Source organism: Pelmatolapia mariae, linkage group LG23 (assembly GCF_036321145.2).
Source record: "Pelmatolapia mariae isolate MD_Pm_ZW linkage group LG23, Pm_UMD_F_2, whole genome shotgun sequence".
In the NCBI taxonomy this organism is placed as follows: domain Eukaryota; kingdom Metazoa; phylum Chordata; class Actinopteri; order Cichliformes; family Cichlidae; genus Pelmatolapia; species Pelmatolapia mariae.
The window spans coordinates 27585324-27606516 of record NC_086246.1 but is presented as its reverse complement, the minus strand read 5'-3'; the positions used below and the strand labels follow the sequence as shown (position 1 = coordinate 27606516).

The 21193-nt window shown below is 42.2% G+C and overlaps 1 protein-coding gene across 14 annotated transcripts in view; it reads left to right on the top strand.

Annotated features, from left to right (window-relative positions):
* Positions 1-21193, top strand: part of LOC134620634 (microtubule-associated protein tau-like) — a 77657-nt gene that overhangs the window by 14769 nt on the left and 41695 nt on the right. For 12 of the 14 annotated variants that reach the window (XM_063466878.1, XM_063466879.1, XM_063466875.1 and 9 more), the window contains exon 2: positions 14374-14444. The exons of 1 other annotated variant lie outside the window; for it this stretch is intronic. The gene's annotated coding sequence lies outside the window, so the exon portion shown is untranslated. Of the gene's footprint in view, positions 1-10147; positions 10173-14373; positions 14445-21193 lie in introns of those variants that run through there. One more of the 14 variants, XM_063466865.1, reaches the window with a different exon arrangement.

Below are 21193 nucleotides of genomic sequence, written 5' to 3'. Positions count from 1 at the left end.
GGAGAAACAAGCCAACATCTGGACTTGAATATCATTCAGTCCACCAAAAGCCTTGCTAATAGTCATTATTGAATCGATTATTGGTGTACTTAATTTTATGTGTTTGTGCTTAATCTGCCTTATTATTCTTGCTCAGCACTCAACTGCAACTTGTTCAGGAAGTCATTTGGTACTTAGTCCAAACAACTGTGCGACCTCTGCTGCTCATTTGCTCTTGCTTATTTGCATATAAACCATGAAAAAAGAAGAGCTCACTCTTTCTCTGCCAGTAGCTTAGTGCTGTCCTGTGCTGTTGGAGCTTCAGGACTCTAAACCTCAGCGTCTGACCACTGGTGCCCAGATCTGAGCGCTCCCTGCGTAGGTGCTAATTTAGAACAGATGGCATGTGGAAGCCAAGGTTCAGATCTCCCCTGAGCAGTAAAAGGCTCTGAAATGGGGACATCCCTGCTACAAATTACCTCTGTCTACTTTTCTTTGCTAGTAATCTGCCCCTGAAATGATCCACAGAGAGTTTGCATTATTAGTAAAAGACTCCAGGCATATGCAGAGCAACAAAGGGAAGCAACAGTGGAAGTTATTTTTCCCTCTTTTGGCACGTTTGATTCATTGTGCCACCCTCATTTCCATTTAGTTTGCCTTTGCTGTGCGCTCTTTAAGTCTCGGTGCAGAATCTCTGACCTTTGTTCCGTTTGCTTGATTATTTGCTTGCTTTGCTGCATTCAGACACCCTGCAGGTAAAGCAGAAGAGAGAGACGGCTTCAGTTGGAAAATGAGCACCTGAGGCCGATGTTCTCCAAGAGAAGTTTGGAGCTTTGAGGTAGCACGGTTGCTGTGACAGGCAGTTTAGTTCTTTAAGGTGCAGTTTGTAGCATTTCCCTGAGCGCTTTTTAATTGCCAATGTGCCAAGCCCAAAAAAGATTAGACTTTCACGGATCGACTGATTTCTGTGAGGCATGTCACTCAAGTCGAATTTGTTGCAGAATCGAAAAGATGTGACATTTATGCTTGCTCGTAAGCATTTTGCCTAAATGCCATTCTTCCCCTACAGCATTGCTAATAACAGCATACAGCAGTATTGGCTCGATACAAGATGGCTCTAGCCAGTGTGATATCAATTATTTGTCAGTCGAGTCCTGAAGTCAGTTATCTCAGGGTTTAGAAACAGGACAGCAAACCAAAGCATAGATAAACAACGTTGTATGAATGTGTGTGTGTGACTGGAAGAATGAGACTTGCAGTAAGAAAGCCTTTTGAGTGCTCAACAGTCATCAGTCCAATATGAGTAGCAGTGGATTCACTTTTTTCTAATCAAAAGAAGGGCCATAATTTATCAAATTAACTGAAACTGACCAGAAACTAGCGACTGATCCCCCAAAGTCATCAGGAAAAGGTTGGGACAGCAGTGAAGCTTCCCCATCATTGGCTTAAAATGCAGGTTTAAGGCACTTCCAGATTGGCTAATACTAATGTCAGCAAACAACCAGCTTCTACCACATCACAGAAAGACGAAAACTTAAACTGATCTGGTTTTGGCTAGAAAGCCAGCTAAGGTTAGCCAGCTGCTTCTACATCCCACAGTCAGTGATTTGCCTGTGTTTCCAGATAAGCTATGGGCTCAGTCAAACAGACATAGAAAACTGTTGGTGACCATCTGGCAACCACCGTTTGCAAGGAGACCAAACAGATGGCGAGTAGTCACTGGAGGTTGTGGCCTTCCACTATAAGTGGTCACAAAGCGGCATACGATTGTGCACCAAAAACTTTGGGATTGCTTTCCAGGTCATCACAGTCACCAGTAGTTTCATGGAAGATGCCAGTTTGTCTATAAACAATTACAAACTAATGATACTGAAACCATGAAAAGTGCAACACAAACTAGAAACAAAGAACATTCTCTTTCAAATCGATCTGTTGCAACAACAAGGCACAGCTTTTAATTTTAAAGATGAACGTTCTTCATTTTTGGGCTACAGCACATGTTTTCAAGTTTCACTTCAGCTTGGATGATGAATAGCTTCAAAGAAGTTGCCTTTACATATACAATACAGGAAACTGCGACAATGTGCGATCAAAGATATTCTGAGAAGGTTCTCGGTGTAACACTGTATACCTCTTTGTGACCAGTTTCACGGTAGCGACTGGCTGTAACCTCTAGCAATCACTCGCCAGCCAGTCGGGTAATACACACAAAGGTTGCTGGGGGTCGCCGGCCAGGCTCCATGCCTAATATTCACCAGAAGAAATCCAGATTTACCTCCTGAAGCCCTTCTGGCTACTGTTAGCATGCACAAGGTTAACTCTCTTGTCTTGAATGGATAAGTCAGGAAAATTCTTCCTGAGGCTGCATGCTGAAGTAAATTAGCTTTCCATTTTTAAATTACGTTACCTCTCATCATAAAATGACCATCACTAGATTCTTGTGTCTTTTTAACAACGTATGATTTATATAAAGTCAATTAAATATCTTTGGGTTCGGCTGTTCTGGTCAGACAAAAAAATGAAGATTATGAAGTGAAAGCTGTGGCTCAATTGGTAAAGTCAAACCCTGGCTCCTTCAGTCCACACCCTGAAGCATCCTTGGGCAAGATATTGAATCCGGACTTGCCCCTGATGCCTCCATCAGAGTGTGAGAGAGTGTGTGACTTAGGCTGAGAGCTTAGGCATAGATCAAAGCACCAATACAATTAAGGTGAATGAGACTTGTAGTATAAAGTGCTTTGAGTTTTCAGCTGAGTAGAAAGAAGCTACAGTCCATAACAGTCCATTTACCATCTCAAGCTTGGAAATAAATGTGATTGGCTCGTCTTTTAAAAATGCAGTTTTCCTATACTTTATTTTTTGCCCTTTTTTTCAGCCTTTTCTGCCTAGTGAAGTTTTACAAGGGGAATATAGAGAGAGCAGTGTTCCCTGTAAGTAGAAAGCATGTTGTGATTTTTCCATGGGGTAATACAGGATCTTGTACAGTAGCCTGTGTTAGAGTTCAGCCCAGGGTGTAGGAACTACTTCAAAGCCTTCGGCTACACCCTGTGGTTAGTGTAAAGCCAGGCACATGCAAGCTAGAGTGTTCGCACAAACCTTGCAGACAGTTAATATATACAGCATTTATTGTAAGGCAGGCACACGCCCTCAGACAGGCACAAATTTATTTAAGTCCATAAAAACACTTGACTGCGTCTAACCCCTAAATTCCCCCCACAGTCTTAGCATCAGCCTCCTTCACCCACCCCTCCACTTCCTCTCTTTTCTTTCTCCTCAAATCACGTCTCTGTTTTAAACTGGCCTCTCTGAGGCATATTTCACATTTGAGGCATTTCCTGTGCTCTGCTCATATCTGAGAGGAATGACAGTCCGAGAGTAGCGCACTCTCGCACTGTGTGTGTGTGTGTATGTATTATGTGAATGATGGGACAATATATACCCCCGTAAGGCCTTCCTGCTGGGTGGTAAAGGGAAAAATCCATCACACTCGATATGTTATCCTGTGGTGGTCCAACTGTTGCACAGGACTGGACATTCCCACGCACTCACTGTAAGTTACAGGACACATTTTGAGGTTTTTGTTATGAATGGCAAGCCGGTCATTGAGATGGTCTGACGCTCTCTTTTGGCAAATGGACTGCCTGCTATTTACTCTTGGCAGCGGCAAACAAGTACGGCTGCACTTTGACAAGCCACTCAGGCTTTTATGCTCTCAAGAGCTTTTCACCAACCTTCTTGCAGTTGTGCCTTTTGAATAATGATAGGGTGACTGTGTCAATATAATAAACAGTTTAGTTTTCCTAAAACATTAATGGATCACAGTTCATCTGGCGTGTGGATGTAGAAAGAGTAAGGCACCCTCTTTGTGGAGGCAGATATGTTCTACTGTTTGTCAAGGGGAAAAATAATCTGCTTTCATGCCAACCATTAAAGCATTTAGCTTGTTAGACTGAATAACTGATGTTGCAGAGCATGAAACATTCAGGAAGTAACCATCCATTAGACAGGTCCTCTGGAAACGACATGCCTTCGTTTATTCATGTTTTGTTCCTCCTAGCTTTCACATTATATTAGCAACTCTGGGGTGATAATCAGTCTTTGGGTTCATAATGATTTTTATAATTGGCTGTGACAAGTCAATATGTTTTATTTTCACCCTCACATTGGCTCAATAAGGCCTGGTCTTCACTGTTGGTCATTTTTATGTTTTATTTTATTATTTAAGGCAGCTGTGAAAGGGGATTGATTTTGCTTATCACCAGCTCTTTTTATTTTTGGACCCTAATAGAGTAGCTTTTCGTGAGTCGCAATTCAAAAGAATCCTTACTTATCTTATTCCTTGATGCTTCGGGTCACATTTTAACTCCCTGCCACCTTCCTTAAACAATTTGGTCACAACAGAGTAAAAATAGGACGCCAACCTCCTCACGACTTGGAAAAGAATCAGTGGTGGCTGGGTGATTGGATGTGACTTTTTTGCATTTGGCAGCCAACTGCAAGTGGTTGCAGCCACCAACTGGTTGCTCAGAGAGTGAACATTCAACACCCTCAACCTCTGGGGTATCACTTTCACAGGGCGAATGCATAGATCACCTGGTGGGAGGCAACCTGTGTCCAGACAGTTGTGGTCTGACTTGGACTGGTCTAATTTATAAATGCAGACAAATTGCCAGCATGCTGCAATTAATCTGGGTCAGTCAGTTCAGATGAGTACAGCTTTTCTGTGACCCGTCTCTTTGGAATAAAGAAACAAGACTCCCAAGCCCCTTTTTGAATTTGCAGATAAATTGGCATCCTGCATCAACTATGTCACTATTTATAATCACTATTTTTAGTATTTCTGGTTAAAATCTATGAGTTTGTGGCTGGACTCTGAATGTAAGAAGTTAATGTGAATATCTTTGCATGTAAACAACAACAGACTTTTGTTTTTCACTGTTTCATCACAGTTCATCGCTGTATTATCACAAACAGATTGCACGTAACTGCCAACGTGACTACATCCAATCACAAACTGATAGCAAAATTAGCAGACTGTGTCCATCCTATTTATCACGTCTCCATACAATAATGCATGAAGACAGCAACTGACTGCAACTTGTTGCAGACCTGGTCCCCATCTTCAAAGCAACCCTGTCAGAGGCTACTAGATCCCAGATTAATTGTACAGTGTCCTATTATTTTTGGTTATACCCAGTCTCCAATCACTGGTTTCCCTTTGTGTCACAGATTCAAGAGTAGAAAACACTGTCTGCATCCTGAGCTTTTGACTCACAGAGATTAATTCATTTTATTAATTCATTCATTGTCTTAAAAACTCATGTGGTTATTTGGGTATTTAATATGAGTATCCGCTATCTGCAGTATATAAGGAAAAGCAAACATTTATTTGACTGTGATAGTTTCTTGTATTCATGTGCTTGACTCTTATCATGCTAATAAAGTATCTACTTTATAGTAGCAGCTAAAAAAAGACCGCAAAAGAACAGTTTTCAGAGACATTGTGTTCCTACAGCGAGTTGAGACCGTACTAGAGCTATTAAAATCACTGCAACTACGAAAATGTTCCTGCAGGTCAGAAAGCAATATATGACTACATAGAAGCATAGATGGTGACAGAAGTAGCTTTTAGGCAGTCAAGGCTTAAATTCAACAGAAGGACGAGATTTTTTTTTTCTTTTTTTCCTTAAAGTGTTGACTGGTGTCTGGTGTACTTCACTGCAGAGTTTAGACTAAGTGAATGAGGTGGGGAGCAAAAGTCAAGCTCCTCAAGGAGACCCGAGCAGGGCACTGGAATTTGAGATTGAAGTTTTGAAGGTTTAAACAGCTGAATTGAACATTTTGCTGACAGAATCTGTGGCTTTTAAGTGTAGAGTTACCTTCGCTGATGACTGAAGCTGTCATTGTAAGCTTAACCATGTTATTATGTTTCCTAAGCTGACTGGAAAGTCCACAAAGCATGCTGATAGAGACCTGAATTTGTGCTGTTAAGAAAACCCCTTTTTTAAGTTTAATCTTTTACTCATACTGTACTTTCCTACTCTCACTAACTGGTAAGAGATGTGATGCAAATGATATGCGTCTCAAGGGACTCCAGGCTTACCCTTAGATACAGCAAAAGAAGGCCACCCAGAAAAGGTAGTTTGGTATCTGACTAGGCTGGGTCCTCAACACCTTCCGAGTGATTTTTTTCAATGTATGTCCAAAAACCAAGAGAATGGGGAAGACCAAGGACATGCCATGATTATGTCTCTCAACTGACTAGGGAGCTTGGTGGAAAATTATTGCTGGGAAGAGGCAAGTCTTAGCATTTCTACTAACACTGATGCCCCTCCATATCAGGCCCAGAGAAATGGTAGAACATGGATGGATGGTGTGAACCAGCAACAGATTAACCTAAAAATCTTAACTGAAGTGCAGATAGTTGGAATCTGAAATCAGGATGTTACCAGACATGAATATAAAGCAAAGAACATTTGTGAGCTATAGGATTGTGCAGAATAATTGTCTTTGTAGGAAATCAGTGGATGTCTAATGACTTCTTATGTTGTCTGCAGCGCACAGGGCTCGGATAAGGTGTCACGCAGTGGTGTTTGTGTGAGTCACGCTGTTGTGTCTATATACAGAAGGCTCTTAAGGGATGGAGCAGATCAGCTCATGTGTTTGGTCTGAACAGAGTCACCTTTGACCTCTAACATCAAAGCGTCCTAAAGCAAACATCAAGAAGCGAATGCCTTGGCAGGAACATAGGGGAGAAAATTTTCTCCAATAGGCAAATTTGAAGCAGAGTTAGACTCAAAACCAGAGAAACCTTTGAGCAAGTTAATCAAATTGATATTGTACTAAAGGAGAGACTTTAATGTAATAATCATAATTAACCTCAGTGGACGAAGTTACATGTAATATGACTGATTTCTGGTGATGTCTGGGACGGATGACTTCCTGCTAACCATTAAACAGACAGTCAAATCAGCAGGGATTTGAGTAATTAGATTTCCACGGTCTTAAATCAAATTTACTACTTGTTTAAAGCAAACAACAAAACAAGCAGATGCCGCTGTGTTTCCCTCTATTTCGAGCTAAATGGAGCAGTTGTTGTTGTTTGAATTGGACGTCAGCCTCGTGCTGGAAAGAGATTGCTCCCGCCGTCCTGCTGATGCTAGCGGTGATCCAATCCTCAGCCATTACTGTGCCAGCACAGGCGATTATTAGGTCCACGTCTGGGTGAAAGTATTCGCGTGGAGTTAACATGGTAAGAGGAAACATATGAATGCAACCTTTATTTTTTTTTATAAAGCAGGCCAAAATACTAAAAAAAGACTTGGACTCTTAGATTGGGCTTGAGGGTTTTAGCATTGTTGTGTCTGCTATGATTAGTTATTGACTGAAGACTTACCCGATCGTCTTCCAGAGCCAGGCAAGGTATAAAAGAGTCTCTAAATCATTATCACTGCTCTCTTATTGAAATAAATTCTTTCACTGTGAAGTTTCCCTCCTGATTGAGATGTTTGCACTCTTTTACCCACTTTGACTCTCTTTGTGATAAAAGTTCATCTCTACTAGGACTTTACTTAAGTATTTCCACTATTTCATATTTAACTCTTCTATTTCCATTCATTCTAGAGGAAATTTTATCAATGAATAAATAATGCTGTTTGTATAAATTTAGTAAGAACAAATAACAGAACAAGTGTCAACTGCCTCCATAGACCTTATAAAACATACTGTAGATGTAGATTCATTTTATCTCAAGGCCGCCAGATGGCAATAGCTGTGGCTGTAAAAAAGATAAATTAATAAAAATGGTAAAACAACTTTTTGTCTGGACCTCTCTAAACACTATCCTGCTGAGTTTATAGGTGCACTCCCTCATTTTGGATCATATTCAGTAATTTACATCTTAATCGTACTAGTTTATACGTTTCAAAATAGAGGATTATCTGTAGTATCAAACCATATGCTCACTTGCTAATAAAGTGTCAGTCATTAGTCAGTGAACGTGCAGATTTTACAGTTAGAACCACCCTTCCTTGTAATTACAGGTGGGTGATATAGCCTCAAAATTACATCAAAAAATGGAGTACTGGAGTAAATGGTTCGTTTATGGTGCAAGTGGTGAAGATTATTGTTTCCGTCTTTAGTTGGAGAAGTTTTCTTGCATATTTTGTAGTGTACTGTGTTTTGCTGGAGGATGTTAAAGTAACTTCCGCTCTAGGGACTGAATCATTATTAAAGGCTGCTATAACAATGATATCACATTTTTATATCAGGGAAAAATCTCTACTGGTATTATTGCTGCCTGGTATCAGGAAATACAATATGGCAAAGCCCTACTTGTAATCAGGAAACGACAGAAACTGTTATCTTAGGAAACCTATGGTTACTCTTTCATCCTACTGATGGACCTGCAGTCTAGATAAACTCGTAGCTGCAAAAGCACCAGTTCTTCATTGGTTAGAGCAATCCTCGAGCTTGCAGCAGAGCAAAGATTGCCATTGTGAGATGCAATCCTGGATTTGGAGTCTGTCAGACAATGAAGATTTTCACCTGCAGAAGAGCTTTGGTGCTTAGTTGGGTTAAATCTTGTGTTGAAGCAAAGCTGAAATGCCTTTACAAATACGTTATTAATAAAATAACGTTTTCCAAACTGACCCATGTAGCTGCTATGCCACCTCTTTCCAACGTTTCCGGACAGTGAAACAACCAATCACAGGAGATTATAGCCTCGCCCTGATGGATGTAATCTGTCTGACCAAGTTGCATCAGACATCTTAGCTGTTGCATTACACAGCTTTATAGATGTGCCGTAATAAAAAATTACTCTGCCTCTTTAAGCTGCCATTTGTTATCCTGATTCATCTCATAACCTTTAAAATGTCAGAAAACATCGATAGAACATCTAAATCTAAGATTAGCTTTCCACGTTCCCTTTATCCTCACACTTGTTTGACCTTATTTTCCCAAAGCACTCGCTGTAATCTTTAATCGATATCTGCATTCATATTAACTCCTCTCAGCACTCTCATAAGCTACAGCAGTCTGAGTTATACAAAATAAAATGGAGCCGCAATCACAGCCCTAATGACACTGAAGCACCGAGGCCGCCATCGCTGCTGTTTTGTCCTCGAAGCACCTGCAGTAAATTTGCTCGCTCAGCCAAATGTAATTTGTGCTAGTGCTGCATTTTGTTTTTCCTCTAAAAGCTCGAGTCATGCTTTCAGAAGATGAGTTGACATCTTTTGGGTATCTTATGATGGTACTCAGGTAAGTCTGTATATATATCAGTTCCAGTAATAGTCAGCAGCTGGTTGTTATCCTGGAGAAGCAGATGATGCTGAATTAGTTCACACTGCAGTGATTTGCTTTAGAGCCTCCCTCAAGTGCTAATTCATCCCTGTCTGTGTATGTGTGCATTCGGCTTCCAATCTGGCAGGTGTTTGCTTTAAAGGCAAGAGTTAGAGACCCGATCAGAGGAGGTACATCTTGAAATTACATTATTTAAAAGACTTTTCTTCCAGCCTTATTCTTGTGATGATTTGGGTGTTGTCCTGGGATATCCAGCAGCTCTTCATACAGGACCAAATCATCCACGTCTAGCTGAAGGAGCCCGGGGTGATTGCACAGAAGTCACGGTGATCAGTTCGGTCAAACCAGATCATAATGACTTGGCTCTGTCCCAGTCTTACTGCCGGAAGCCAAAGACAACCTTCATTGACCAACCTGCGCTTCCAACAGTGCAGTGAGATCGACGTAATGTTGGATCAGTCTGGAGATTTGAGGCCTGTTTGCACTGATTTGTTTTACCAACCATGTGTGCGGCTTAAACACAGGGTGAACAACACGACGAGTGATCTGCCTGTCGCTGTGTCTTGTTGACAGTTCGGCTGTGGCATATTGGCGTTAGCGCAACCGACATCTGCTTTCTGGGAGATTAGATGTTACCGGACTGTGCTAGCTGGCTCTGCAGCTCCGGTCCAGGCTTGGTCTCTAATCGGTGCTGGCACAGCCTCCTTAAAGGCTGGAGGCGTTGACAGGGCCGTCTGAGCCTCCCTCCCCCGATCTTTCATTCCTTCTGTTCGTCTCTCCTTCCGTCCAGTTTTCTCCTTATCTCTTCCGTCTCTCTCTGGACTTCAAACTCTGACAGATCTGCTTTGTTGCTCGGCTCATGATGAGCACTGAACCCTCCCGAAGAGGTGAAATCTGAATATGAGCTCATATTTTAATTTGACACTGAGATTATTTTTCAGCTGTCATTTTAAATGTCTCATTTGCTTTCTTTAAACTTGATCCAGACCTCGATGCTGACAGGTTGATTATAGCCTCACGCTGATGGCTCTTTCTGCTTGTGGTCGACCGATATTGGTTTTTCAATTACCAATAGAAAATCTTCAGAGAGCAGGGTGGCCAGTATATATTGATGATATCATAATTTTTCACATTGGAGACTAAGAGAGGATGTGGAAGCAGCACAGCCTCTAACTTCTAAAGTGGTTTTGGAAACCGTAATGACTCTGTCCTTTGTATTCAGCTTCACATCGGCCTTACTGGCCTCCGAGGTTTGGCAATCATGTCAGGGAGTGTCTCTTGACATCAATGTGGTTGTACTGGTTTTACTTTAATGGCTTAATTTATTGGCTCCTTAAAGGGTAGGTCCTTTAAAAATGCTTATGTTCAGAATAAAGACCATCAACTTTTTATAGCATTTTTTTGTCATCTTATAGAAACTGTAAACATGTACATTTTAGATTTTATATTGCAAAGTCAAGGCCGTGTATCAAAGATTGACTGTTTACTGTTTACTGTAAGCTTAGTTCAGGTTTGGTCTCCACAAATTCCAGATCATTAGACAGTTAACGCTCCTATATTTGTTAGCAAGTTGCTAACGTTATCTGTCTGCGATTAGAAGCAATGGATGTGCGGTTGGATTTTATGAGAACAAGTCTTTAGTCTTTAGTCATTGAATGCTCTCCCATGATTACTAGCTAATGACTCAGTCACGCCATAGTAAAAATGGGGCAGCAACCTCCTTGCAACTGGTGGTTACCTCGTTATTAAACTGAATATTTTGCTATCAGAAACCAGCAACCACCTGGCTGCCCAGAGATGAACCACTCTTGGCCTCTGGGCAACCACTTTGGATGGATGGTGATTGCACGGATTACCTTGAGGAAGGCAACAATAACAGTCTGACTCAAAGTGACTACAGTCGCTCTCACATTGATGAAGGTTCACACATAATTGCCACCTAATTTATGAACACAGGCTGTCACGTTGTTGCAGCCAGTTTGAGTTTGTCTATGCAGGTGAGCGTGACTCGTCTTTGACACTCAATTCAACTGGTTGGCAACTGGTTGTATTTCGGTTATGTTCCTTTATTAAAGGCTGGATAGCATGGCTGTCATTTTGTACTTAAACTGCTGCGCTGCTGCAAGTCTGTAACTATTTGTCAAAGAATTCCTAAATTTCTGTTTCAAATCTACGAGGTTCTGGCTGCTCTCAGGTCAGAGAATAAGCATCATTCCCTAGCAACCAGAGGTTGTCCAGGGGTTGCCAACCAGTCTCTAGGTGCGTGTGGTTGAGGCTAATTCCTAATTATATATGTGTATGACGTACAGTGGCTTGCAAAAGTATTCGGCCCCCTTGAACTTTCCCACATTTTGTCACATTACAGCCACAAACATGAATCAATTTTATTGGGATTCCACGTGAAAGACCAATACAAAGTGGTGTACACGTGAGAAGTGGAACGAAAATCATACATGATTCCAAACATTTTTTACAAATAAATAACTGAAAAGTGGGGTGTGCGTAATTATTCAGCCCCCTGAGTCAATACTTTGTAGAACCACCTTTTGCTGCAATTACAGCTGCCAGTCTTTTAGGGTATGTCTCTACCAGCTTTGCACATCTAGAGACTGAAATCCTTGCCTATTCTTCTTTGCAAAACAGCTCCAGCTCAGTCAGATTAGATGGACAGCGTTTGTGAACAGCAGTTTTCAGATCTTGTCACAGATTCTCGATTGGAATTAGATCTGGATTTGACTGGGCCATTCTAACACATGGATATGCTTAGGCTACAAAAAGATTTCCCAAGCCTTGAACATCCCACGGAGCACTGTTCAAGCGATCATTCAGAAATGGAAGGAGTATGGCACAACTGTAAACCTACCAAGACAAGGCCGTCCACCTAAACTCACAGGCCGAACAAGGAGAGCGCTGATCAGAAATGCAGCCAAGAGGCCCATGGTGACTCTGGACGAGCTGCAGAGATCTACAGCTCAGGTGGGGGAATCTGTCCATAGGTCAACTATTAGTCGTGCACTGCACAAAGTTGGCCTTTATGGAAGAGTGGCAAGAAGAAAGCCATTGTTAACAGAAAACCATAAGAAGTCCCGTTTGCAGTTTGCCACAAGCCATGTGGGGGACACAGCAAACATGTGGAAGAAGGTGCTCTGGTCAGATGAGACCAAAATGGAACTTTTTGGCCAAAATGCAAAACGCTATGTGTGGCGGAAAACTAACACTGCACATCACTCTGAACACACCATCCCCACTGTCAAATATGGTGGTGGCAGCATCATGCTCTGGGGGTGCTTCTCCTCAGCAGGGACAGGGAAGCTGGTCAGAGTTGATGGGAAGATGGATGGAGCCAAATACAGGGCAATCTTGGAAGAAAACCTCTTGGAGTCTGCAAAAGACTTGAGACTGGGGCGGAGGTTCACCTTCCAGCAGGACAACGACCCTAAACATAAAGCCGGGGCAACAATGGAATGGTTTAAAACAAAACATATCCATGTGTTAGAATGGCCCAGTCAGAGTCCAGATCTAAATCCAATCGAGAATCTGTGGCAAGATCTGAAAACTGCTATTCACAAACGCTGTCCATCTAATCTGACTGAGCTGGAGCTGTTTTGCAAAGAAGAATGGGCAAAGATTTCAGTCTGTAGATGTGCAAAGCTGGTAGAGACATACCCTAAAAGACTGGCAGCTGTAATTGCAGCAAAAGGTGGTTCTACAAAGTATTGACTCAGGGGGCTGAATAATTACGCACACCCCACTTTTCAGTTATTTATTTGTAAAAAATGTTTGGAATCATGTATGATTTTTGTTTCACTTCTCACGTGTACACCACTTTGTATTGGTCTTTCATGTGGAATTCCAATAAAATTGATTCATGTTTGTGGCTGTAATGTGACAAAATGTGGAAAAGCTCAAGGGGGCCGAATACTTCTGCAAGCCACTGTATATCAGAGTCACATTATAAATGGGAAGTCATTGGTTCTTTTTGCTGTGACCTGATTGAGTAGCAGCAAATTTGCAACCAAGACATGGAAAAAAAATCTGAACCTGTCGTTTGTTTCATTAAATCCGCTCACCCTTCCAATTATTCAAATTTGCACTCACTCAGTCTTTTAGCCACTCCAGTGCTCGGCTCATAATCCCTGTATTTATTAACACCTTTGACATCTCTAGTAGTTCATGTGATGGATTACTGGCCCGAGGCCATTGTTAGTCTCTGCACTCTAAATATATTTCATTTCATGCGGTTTGAGGTCGGAGGCTTGGTGAAACCGGGCTGTGTGTTCTTCTGCTCTGCAGGTCCGGCCTCTGCAGTCTACAGACGTCCCCCCCCCTCCCCCCCCCCACCCTCCGGTTCCCCCTCGCTGTCTTTGTTTCGGTGCTGCTGCTGCTGCACTTGGCTATGCCTGCAAATGAGCACCAGGACAGAGCAATTATTCACCACAGGGGCAAACCCTGCACCCCTCCTTTGTACATACAAAACACACACACACACACACAGATACTGTCATGTTAAAATGTTTCAGGCATTTGTAATGTGTAGGGCTGAGATAAACAGGGAAGAGAATGAAACGCACTTCTGGAAATTTCTTGGATGGAGATGGTCTTTTATGTTGGAACTTAATTCCCTCTGGGGGTTTGATGAGCTTCATATCCCTTTCAAAGATGAATTAATGTAGCCCTGACACACACACACACACACACACACACACACACACACATTTCTTGTGTACATCTCCACCCTCCCCTTTTCTCCACCCAACCCCAATGTAATGCAGACACTGGCTTGTCTGCAGCACTATCTGTATGTGTGTGTGCGTGCTGGTGAAGGGGAGATCTTTGTGAGGCAGTGTGCCGGTCTTCTGTGTGTGTGTGTGTGTGTGTGTGTGTGTGTGTGTGTGTGTGTGTGTGTGTGTGTGTGTGTGTGTGTGTGTGTGGATGAGAGGGAGTGCGTAATCTGCAGCGGCGTGCTCGCCAGCTCCGCTTGCCGACAAAAAGGCATCTCTTCGTCAGCGTGGCGCTGCCCCTCTGACTCCTGCTCTCTCCTCTTCCCGCCTCTCATCTCTTTTCGTTTTCCTCTCTCTTTCTCTGCAGAAGCCGCTGCCTTGCCCCCTCCCCCTTGTGTCCTCTTTGCAGACAAAAAGCTGGAATAACTGCCCCACCAGGTAAGATGCTGTGTATTATATTATGTAGTCCCTTTCTAGCTGCTTTTACAGCTACAAATGTGATGTGCATGCTCAGTATTAAACAGGCTGGGGGAAAAAAGGAAAATTCTCAAGAGGCAAAGTGCCGGCTTTCTTTCTTTCTTCTTCTCCTCCTCCTTGTCTGATTGTGCGTATGATCTCTAATCAGCATCTCCCTGGGTATCATCTCTCTTTTGTTTGGCACAGATTGAGAATATTTGCTGCTGACATATTCGAAGGACGGCGTGAATAAAGTGATGCTGTGATAAGCCAGGGGCTGTTGTTCCTCTGTTTTGGTGACCTTTAGTCTTTGTGACGTCCTCCATCTAGACACCCCTGATTATTCAGCCACCACGGTTCACTCAGGGTGAGCTGCTGCTGCTGCTGTGTGCCTGTGTGTGCGAAACCGAGATAAAAGCCTGATCTTCTGATTTTTTATAGCTTTATTTCACTTGGAAATAATGCTGATTGGGTTCTATTTAGAGGCTGTAGCTGTGATGCGGCCGTTGGCGGTTAGCGACTCATAGCCAACAGATTGTTGGTGGTTTCTCAGTGGGAGCGACACCAAGCCGAGCGAGACCGCGGGATGCATTACGCTGCCTGTCAGCGCCGGCTGAGCTGGCTGTCACAAGTTTGCTGACGGCTCGATCGACTTTTGGAGCAGGTGGCGATGTAGCGCCCTTTTTTTTCTCTTTTCTTTCTTTTTGTCCTTTCCACTATTTATTCCTCCGCCTCCTGCTTTTATCTGTTTTGTTCTTTCATGTTGTGGCACCATCCAAGGGGACAATAAACCACTCCATATTCATTTGGTAGTTAAACAAACTTCTAATAGTCTTAATCTCACCGTAATGCACCAAATCTCTGTTTCTCTGTGTGTTGGTTTGTTTCTTTGTCCACAAACTCCTCCCATATCATCAAGAGTTGAGTAACCGATCTTGCCACACAGGTTCATCTAAAGACCATGAAGGTTCTTATCTATATCAGTTAAAATGAAGCCATCCTGTCGTTGAGCAACAGTCTGTTGTTTTTAGCATTTATGCACCTGTGAAAACATATTAAAGCGTCCTATCCTTTTAAATTCACAACAATAACATTTGAATTATACCCACAAAAACTGCATTATGCATGAGAAATTATGACGCCTTCAGATTGCCTGGCAATGACTGAGCAACGGACAAAAATGAGCTGGTATTTTTTATATCTAAACAACATCTACTATGCATATTTTGCCAGCAGCACCAACAGGGCAGACAGTACTGTAACATGGGCGTGCAACGGCATGCACCGGTGTTTATATATAATAAGCCTTTTCCTTTCTTACTTTTTATAGTGGACAGTTGGCCTCGGGCAGGTTGCAGTATACACTGTAAATGAAAGATGGACGTAGGCCTGTGGCTCACATATTTATATATATTTATATGTATATAGTTCTTGGACAGGTCTCCAGTCCATCACAGGGCAAACACGCAGCAACTCAGAACCTTCTCGCTGTGAGGCAACGCTGCTAACCACCACACCGCTGTGCCACCCTCCTACTTTTGTTTCTGCCTTGTTCTCAGCCAATGTTATGCTTGTATAACTGCGTGCTAGAAGTCACCGCAATGTCTGTCATATCTAGAGTGACATGACGCCCCCTCGCTCCCCTCCCTGAACCCCCTTTTCTCTCCGCCTATCTCTGTCTCCGTCTGCTCGCACGGTTGCTGGGCAGCTCTCAGGCGAGCTGTCTGCTTTCTGGGACCAACTTGGAATGACATGCCAGGGCTGAGGCGGGGAGGACGGGGGGGCGGATGCGCCCTCTTTCTGTCCTTGTTGTTGGGGTCACAGCTTGTCCCCCAATCACCCAGCACCTCCTCTCCTCTCTTTCCCTTTTTTTTCCCTCCTCCCTCCTCCTGCATCCCGCTTCCGGTTCTGCCAAGCCCATGCCTTCGGAATAGGGCGCAGCAGGCAGTTAACCAACTGTTGCCATGCTTGAAGGGCAAAATGAGTGGGAGAGAGAAAGAGTCAACACCACCCTGCTTCTCGCTGCTGTTAGTCAGCGTGGCATTTGAATTGTAACAGAGATAAATGTAGGTGCCACAGCGAAGTCAAGCGCAGAAAAGAAAGGCACTGTTTTCTCTTCATGACATCTTCAACTGCAAAAAAAAATGTGCCTAAACTGTAGATTTAATCCCAAGTTGCAGGGATATTGAGCCCGGGTATTTAACAATACAAAATGCAACTTTTTCCAAACTTCTTAATCAGGTTCTCCATCATTAGGGAGGAAATAAATTCTAGGCTGATTATCCATCTGGCACAGGAGCTGCTGTAGTCGCCCAGCGTTTCTCAACATCTGCCTCTCAGGCTGCAGTGTTTTTATACCTCCCTGTCAGAGATTAATGCATGCTGTGGATAATTTGAAGAGGCAAAGTGTTGGAGACAGGAACACGGGAGTCCCTCAACTTTGACAGGAAGCCCTGAAGTGACTGTTGACAAGTGATACTTGATGTGCATGAAGCTAGATGCCAAAGCTGTAAGAGGAGGTGAGCCACAGGAGACAGTTTGTTATTTCAGGGGCGGGAGGGGGGAAGACTGCAGCAGAGCCGGTGAACTGGCTGGTAGCGTATTTGAGGAATGCGTGACGATGCTGCATAGTGGAAAACACCCAGAGGAGGCAGATGACGTGAGGTAGCATCCCGTCAGTTTGGGTGTTGGGTGGACGATTTAAAGAAAACAGAACTTGATGTATTTGCAAAATTCATCTCAGTTCACATGAGGTTAAAGGCTAAAAATAACAGAAGCTTCAAGAGGTGCCGTTTTTAATCAGCTTTAGTTGAAGTTTTAGGGCAGTCAGATTGACCAGAAGTGTTATTCCCAGCGATAACCACCTCTGACAGTTTCATCTTCTCCTCATGAGATGATTACAGGAGAAAAGGGCGTCTCATTTGACAGCCTGAGACAGTCGAGACAGCACAGGTCATATAGGTTCTTCTGACACGTGTATGGGTGCAGATTAAAAGGAGCAAGGTGAGTAGCTGCTTAGTAACAACAGGTAATAAAACCCAGAGACTAAAGGTGTACAGTATTGAGCTTCAAACGGTGTCAGGTGTGCATGTGCTTTGTAATTTCTGACCATTTCAGTGACTTGAGCAGAATCTCACTTAGATTAAAGTTTCCTTTTAACCTCAGATGCACTCAGATTTTGAAAGCAGCGTAAGTCATTAGTTTAAAGTTTAATAGTTTTGTAATGTAACTCTTTACATGATCATTTTCAGTTTTATTCAGTTTCTGTTAATTTTTAGGTTGCGTTTGCTCATTTCACTTTTTATTGGTTACTTTTGGTAACTTTATATTTATAAATTCAATTTATATTCTTTATATTTTGCTATGAAAGTGTGATTTACCCAAACAAGTGGAAGAAAATATAAAGAAATTAGGTGTGGCTCAAGACCTTTGCACAGTAATGTAGATATATATTTGTCATGGGCTACATTTAAGATGTTCAGAGTAGATTTTATAACACAAACTAAGAACTAAATAGTTCCTGTATATTATCATCACAGAGGTTCACATAGGCGGCTAGCTTATGTCTCAGCTGCATATTTCCATCAAGGAAACTTTAAAAAGCTTCAAGGATTAACCAGAAATGTCTGCGTAACAACTGCAGTCTTCCTCCTAAATGTTTTTCACCCTCTTTGCATTCCTCAGGGTGAAAGTAATAAATTCGCAGCCTCCGGGCACCATTTCGGGCGGCGCTGTGCTAACATGTTGATTGATGAATGTGCTTGTAATGCTCCAAGGCCACTAAAAACCTCCATATATACATACTGTGAATGCATATAGATCAGTTCAGCCACCTGTCCTCGCTGTTAACTACAGCTGTTGTCTTGGAGGCACAAAGACCGGCACCTGGTCCTTCCTGCTTTACAGAGGAGAAAGTGCTACGAGCACATGTTTAAGCTTTTAGGTCATGTGAAGGGCAGAGAGCATTACACGTAGGAAGCATGTGTGTTTATGCTCTTCTCTGCTGTACTTCAACAGTGAGTAAAAGAGCCAATCCATTATAAAGCTCATGTTACTGTGCGGTTACTTGTTGTACTCCGTCTAAACATGGGAAATTTGCTAGCTTCTTTTTCATGCTAATAGCATGCTACTGCAGCAACTAAATCTAATAATCAAAACCACATTTGCTGTTGTTTCCTGTCATAAACAGGATATTACTTTTCTCTGGGGCTCCTGACTCAAGGATCAGACTTAATGGATGCATTTAAAGAGCTGGATTGCACGATGCCCTATTTTTCCAGTGAAATTTGCTCCGAAGCATCTTTTCTTGGGTCCACTGAGTCCTCCTCTGGCTGACTCCTGCACACACTGTACAGTGATACCTCCCTGTGTGACTTTTTAACATTTCAAATTATGACAAAGAGAGATTTGCATGGATTTTACAGGTCTACACTTTCCTACTGGTTTCCTGTAAAACAAGTCTGTCGTTCAGCCACAGGGAAAGTGGAGAAAACAGAGTTTTGGCTGTGTTGCCGTTGCCGTCTTAAGATGAATGTTTCAGTCAGGAACTGTCAAAAGTAGATCGGTATTTCCTTCTGCAATTTTTATTTAGCAGCTTGGCTCTGTGCAGGAAGCAACACAAACATCCCGGGTACAACACAAAACAGGCATCAGTGATGTAAGACAGAGCACTGAGTCATGCAGCGTGAAAGGAGGAACTGGGATGAAGGTGGGTTGCAGAGTGGTTTGCAGATACACCACAACTGTAGGGGAGGTCAAAGGAAATTAATAAGTTAATTAAGTGTGTGAGCTGAAGCAAATTTTACATTTCAGCCTACCTGCTGTGGATTTCAGGTTTCACTGGATTACATTAGCAGCTAACTGAGATCAAATAACTGTAAGTTTTGCTGTCAGATGATAACTAACGTCACATTATGCAATTCATTCCAGGAAAACAACCAAACAATACACGAATTTGACTGGGATACTCATCTAAGACCTCCCTTTAAGTTTCGTTCTCACTCACTGTTTACTTTTTACCCTTTCCCACAAAAATCTACCAAAAGTTAAAAATGTGTCTAAAAATACACCTTGTTGCACCTTTAGACATGTGTTAGAAAGCTCAGTTCTCTATGTTTTCACGCCTATCACATGCCTGTTAGGGGTCACTTGCGCAAATGGCTACATAAACCTGAGTGTGACTGTGTTTATGACAATTTGAAAGTGCTAAAAAGCACGTAATAAACCACTGTGTTAATGTATGTGGCTTTTAATAAAAATAACTTTAAGTACTCATTTAGAGTAAAAAAAAAAAAAAAGCACTACTGGGAATAATGGGAATTCAGAGTCTCAGGATAAATAATTAATTTCTGATGAAATTGTGAACTAGAAAAAGAAAAGCCTTTCTGAGTTATAGTATGACCCACAAATTTATCTGTGACACCCCCTACGCTAAAATTAGAGCCAAACTAATGCTGTATTTTCACACCTCATAATTCACAGTCATGTGAAACTTGTAATGAAGCTTTGGTCCAATGGTCATAAGCTAAAACAAGTTTGCAGACTTATGTAGAAGACAGACACCATCTACTGTTGTTTGGTTTATTCCCTGTCATCTCCCATGTTTCTTTTCTCTCTGCCATTTTGTGAACATGTGCAAACATGCATACAAATACAATATATAAGGCAAAAAACAGAGTTTGTACCACTCTAATGTGCCTGAAAGTCAATATTCAGTTTGACCATCTTTATTCTTCAGCACAGTCTGAACTCTCTTAGGCAGCTTTCTTGTCATTTCTTTAAGTAGTCTTCAGGAATAGTTCTCCAGGCTTCTTCTTTGGATGTTTCTGCCTTTTGTTCTCTGTCAACATGATCCCACACTGCTTCAACAATGTTGAGGTCCAGGCTCTGGGGAGGCCAGTCCATGACTGATATGGTTCCATGCTTTTACTGTATTTGTGTGTTTGCAATCATTGTCATACTGAAAATTTGAGCTGCTGACAATCAGATGATTTTCAGATTGTATTTAACGGTGGATCAAAGAGTGATGGTACTTTTCTGTGTTCATAATTCCACCAATTTTGACAAGATCTCCAACACCACTGGCTGAAATGCACTCCAAACCATGACAGACCCTCCAACATGTTTTACAGATGACTGTAGACGCTCACTGTTGTACCGCTCTCCTGTCCTCCTCTGTACATACTGACAATGATTTGAACCAAAAAATGTGGATTCATCACTCCATCAGACCTGAAAGTCCAGATGCATCTCTCAGGTCCTGTGTCAGGTCATTGTTGGATTTTTTTCCTGTTTCACCAGGGTATAACTTTTAGCTACTGATCATCTGCTATAGATAGTTTTTTTAGGCCCAATACTTATTTCATCCAGTTTACTCAAAATCTTTTAAGGACACACTGCACACCATGCTGAGATATGTCAGGTTTTCAGCTAATAGCTCTTTGGGAATCATCTTGTTGGTGCAAAAATACTATTTTACCTGTCAAACTGTGTAATCTTTTTTTCATAAATTCAACTAAAGAAATGGTTTCTTTAACAAAAGGGGCTTTTTATGCTTGGACGATTCACAGGTCAGTGTTAAGTGGCTTAACAAAGAAAAAACATTCAGGTACACCTTTTCATCTCCAAACTGGTGCTACAGTCATTAATAGTTTTCACAGGGATCACTGATGCTCACCTCTTCTTTAGTTTAGAAAACTGCCACCTTCCTTCTCTCTCTTTACCACTGTGTG